A 5,056-nucleotide genomic window follows, 5' to 3' on the forward strand; every position below is an offset into this window, starting at 1 on the left:
TTGACACCGACCCCTGTGAAATTTCGAAATCCAATGAATGATGACAGAAAAATAGAAGAAAGAAGGTAAAATGAACAGAAAATTTTATTCCGACAGCTGCGTTTCATCTCGTGTTTTGCTGTCTTATCTGGATGATAGATAAAAAAGAAAAACACCTGGGTGCCCTATATATTATTTTAGTAACATAGGCTTCTTAAAGTCCCAATTAAAAAGCCTACAAGATAAGGCTGAGGGGTGTGGGGCTTTAACGGGGGCGCTAGAGCCCTTCCGCTAGCGAGAGGGGCGCGAGAGGGGCGCGAGCACGAAAAACAAAGCAGGCGCAAGCCCCTTAGCGGCTGAGGATGGGCGTAAAGATGCATGGGAATGTGTGATCTAGCCGTTGGACATTTAAAATGAGCCGTTGGGCTCTTATTTAATAAAAAAAAAAGTTTTTTCTTCCTATATATAACCCATTTCACATAAAACAATTACCACAACTTCAAAAAAAAACCCAAAATCAACCCATCTTCCAAACTTTTTTTTAAAAACATGGCTGGAAATTGGTACCCAAACCTAGATTCAGATTATATTGACGACGATTTATGGTCGTCACCGCACCAACCGATGTTTTATTCGGAGCCGCAACAATCATCCGGCTTTCAACCATCCAACATACAACCGTCTCCTAACTTTGTTGTTCCGATGTTTTTTCATTAATGTGTGTTTTTTTTAATAATTTATGAGTTTTTTTAATAATACGTTTTTGAATATATTTATAAAAAAATAAAAAAAAAATCCGCTGGAGCCCCTCCACACTAGGGCCAGGGGCTCCAACGGGGGCTCCACCACCCCCCTTATCCAGTTTCTCTCTCTGCCACACGTCATAATATTATTGGCTGGAGCCCCCACTCACGCCCCCATTAGAGCCCCCCACACCCCTCAGCCTAAACTTTTTACTCTTGAAAAGCATTCAATGGTGGGCTGGTCACTTTGTGGCAATGTGGCTGGCATATTCTATCTTTCTTTTTCTTTTTTCAAACTTAAAACAAATATATAAAATATCTAACCACTAGATTATTTGTCTATTATTTTGTTCTGTCTATTATAAAACCTAGTAACCTACTATAAAATCTTTTTGTTCTTTATTGTTTATATTTTGTTTATTTTACTTATCATATTTTCTTTTTATTAGATTACATGTATTTTTATAACTTTCTTTTAATAAGAACCCTTAAATAAATATTGATCGATACAACTTAAAATCGATCAAGTGGTTGTATAACAACTATAAAATTATATATTTTAAATACATTTATGCAAGTAGGAATTACGTTGTGACCCCCAATCATAAAAATTTGGTTCCGCTAATGACAGTAAATAATATTTTGGTTAGATTGAAAAAATAAAAATCCGTAGAAACCAATTTTAAATAAATTGTATTTTAACTATTGATTTCGTTTGATTATGTATATTTGGCTTACGTGACTCGACACGACCGGATTTGATCCAACCAAAACGGCTGAAGCGGACCAAAAAAAGTTATATAACGATTTAACCTGACTTGAACGGCTGAGACAAAACAATTTTTTTTTATATATATAACTGTATACCGATTCAAAAAAAATTCCAATCCCTATGTGAAAATTTTCTGGATCCGCCGCTATATAAAATGATTTAATATGTAATAAAACTAAGATTTGAAGAATATATTAAGCAAGTGACGTTTAGTTGGGCTGTAGATAAGATAAAAGATAAAGTGCATATTTTATAAAAGTCGCTAGCAAGTGAGATTGCGATATAAAGCTAACTCCAAATTCCAATATATACTATTAACTTAATTTGATTTAATAATATATAATTTAAATAATTACAAGTTAATCATTGAACGGATATAATAATTCAAGGTGGTTTGAAAGATTAAGTCACTACAAAACTAGAGAGTCGTATTATAGTAAGATTTGACAGCAACAAAATTCCAAATGCATTGATTAATGGTTCATATATACAAAATATAAAAATAATACATTTTTTATATTTACACAATAAAAAATTAATCTCTATAATCACTAAATACTATGTTAAGATTTTATGATCGCACCACTAAATATTGTAGCCAAATTTACGTAGTTCATAATTCTGAATATTCACATTATAGATTTTTATCACATTATAAATACTCAAATATATTGAATACGTAAACAACTTCATGTCACTATTTTATTTTGTCAATCCAGTAGTACTAAATGCTACTTTCGGCGACACCCACCACCATTCGCCGATCCCTGGCTCCAACACCGGCTTTGGGTGAAAGCAAAGATGAACAAAATTGAGGAAAGAGTTGGGTGAAGATGCAAAAGCGTGAATTATCAAATTTTGCAACCAAGTTGGTGTCAAATAAAAATTTAAGCTAGTTTCATGATATATCAGAAGCTCTTTAATTTCATCCCAAAAGTAATTTGTATGTTAAACCACCATGAAAATCCCTACTCCATCACCTCCTACACGTACCACCATGGTTTAAGTGGCGAATTACATGTAGGGGGTAAGTTAAAGGATATTTTTATTATCTATTAGAACTGTAGTATTTTTATCATAAAAGCGTTTCAACGTAGAAGAGTAAGATATATTATTTTACTCTTCAACGTTGAAACGCTTTTATGATAAAAATTTCACCCAAAATATGATACTTCCATTACGCTAATAATGCGTCTTCTAGCACCCCATCTGTCTCGGCCGTTGTACGTGTGCATCTTTTCTTTCTGATGTTGAGTGAGTTTTGAACTGTATCCTTTCTTTCCCATATAAGTTTGACCCAAAGCCAATGCTAAAGCCAGGGGTGGTCGCCGAAATATGGTTATTGTGGTTGCTTTTGTTTAGTACCGCTGATTTACAAAGGTAAAATAGAAACATAAAATCACATGCATAATTCCGTCCATATTCTTTAATAATCAGATTTACACCAATGCATGTTACACTGGTATAAAAGTTTCAAATTTTTGTCATTAAAATATAAATTATATATTTTGAATTTAAATTTATTTTGAAAAGAGAAAAATAAATAACAGAATAAAAATATCAAAAGGAAAAAAGTCGGATGAAAATAAGCAAACAAACTATACGGATTATAAAAAACAAAATAGTAGCTAGTAACACAATTACGTATCTGTTGTTACAAAAGTACAGATATTCTAATTAAAAACAAGCACATATGATTAGAAACCCAACAAACACAATTAAAAATTAAGATAAGCATTACCCTAAAAAAACCTAGGATCACGGGATTGGTCCTAAACACAATTAAAAATTCGTAATTCGGATTATCTAATGATTGCCATTCTCCTCAAAAGTTTGTTAGTATTATTATAACTAAAAACAAACATTAATTAACTTCTAATATAAGTAAGTAAGAAGAACAACAGCCTCATCCATTTTTTTCCTTTCTGGATTGTTTAATGTCTATCTCTAAACAAATTACTTATTATCCAGAATAATGAAGAAGAAAGAGTTTAGATCAAGAAGAAGTGGATGAAGCTTTAGGGCAAATGACATTTCCACCAGCCGTACAAAAGGTATCGTTATGCTGCGGCTGGTGTTGGTGTTCTTCTCTAGAGATGATGAAATCGATGCCCTGACCACCACCAGAGGATGAGGATATTTTTTTGGTGGTTGAGTTGGATTTGTTGTTGTGCATCCACACTTTGAATACGTTTTTATCGACTCCGATTTGGTTGCAAAAGGCGAAAATGGTGTCTTCGTGACGCTTATGCATCTTCCACCCGACCTGTTCTGCCAACTCCTGCATCTTGTCTTTTTGATCCTGGGTGAACTTTGTTCTGAATCTTTTCTTGCCGGAGCTGAGTGCGAGGAGCATGTTGGGTGCGGAGGGGTAGTAGGATGACGAGATCGGCGGTGGGGAGGGCGAGTTGCCGGGGCTGACGGCCGCCGGAGGTGCTGGTGCTGGCGGGTGGTGGCGGTGGTGGGGCTGGTACTCGATGACGTGTTGGGTGGTGGTCGGAGACGGGAAAAGTGACTCCTCCGGCTCACGGCGGTGGAAATTCCGGTGGCAGCCGCAGGCGGCGCATTTTAGCGAGGCGGGTGAAGTCGCCGGCGACGGCATGAACTCACCGCATCCGTCGATGGCGTGGCCACCCATGGCGGCGGCGTGGTTCTTCATGCATTCTTTGTACGCCACCAACAGTACCGGCGGTGGCTGGTGGTGGAGTGGCTTGTGGCGTTTCAAAACCCCGTTGGTTAACGCTGGTGGGATGAGTTGCCTTGTGACGGTGTTGGATTGTGGTGGCTCGGATTCCAGATCGGGGGTTTTGACGGTGGTGGTTTGTGGCGGTGGCGGTGGTGGTGTAGGGATTTCCATGGTGGTTTAATAGAAATTAATGAATATGATTTTGAGATGAGGTTAAATGAAAGGAATACTTAAATAAAAGTTACTCTCTCTCTCTCTTCTTTGTTTTTTCTCTCTCTCTCTCTGTACATGTTTTTTTACATAAAAACAGACAAACTGCAAAATGATGAATTCTTGATGTCACGTTTAACTATTTTTATATTATGTACAGAATTAATTATTTATCTTTATTTTAAATAATTTAATAGTTTGATAATTGTTAAAATTAATTAAAAACTTCATCATGAATAATGTGTCAGGAAACACGAAAAAAATCAAATAGTGGGTTTTTTTATTAATAATATGAAAAGCGAATGTGGGGATGACATTAGATTATGAAAAATCAATCTCATGATCTGTTTTCTTGTCTTTGTTTTTTTCCTCTGAAAATATAAGATATTTATTATATAAATTATTGTGGATTAATTGAGTGTAAAGTAATAATACGTTACTCAATGTTTAAATATAGTTTTTTCACGAATTCGTATATGCTTTATTCGATTTTTTTTAATACAAATTAGTATTTTATTTATCACATGTGATATAATACCATTCTGAAATGTGTTTGTATGATATAAGGATGAGCATTTGGTACTGCGTACCGGTACCGGAAATTCCGAACCGATTAAATTCGGTACCGGTACCAAGTAGTTTCAAAATTTGAGATCGGGAAAATCG

At 35.4% G+C, this 5,056-nt stretch overlaps 1 pseudogene; it reads right to left on the reverse strand.

The window, feature by feature from the left end:
• Window positions 1-3,490: 3,490 nt before the first annotated feature.
• LOC143605264 (zinc-finger homeodomain protein 8 pseudogene) lies at window positions 3,491-4,351 on the reverse strand (annotated as a pseudogene).
• Window positions 4,352-5,056: the final 705 nt, after the last annotated feature.

Source organism: Bidens hawaiensis, unplaced genomic scaffold, assembly GCF_021521415.1.
Source record: "Bidens hawaiensis isolate Kalapana, Puna unplaced genomic scaffold, B.hawaiensis_p1.1 tig00068813_1, whole genome shotgun sequence".
Classification (NCBI taxonomy): Eukaryota; Viridiplantae; Streptophyta; class Magnoliopsida; order Asterales; family Asteraceae; genus Bidens; species Bidens hawaiensis.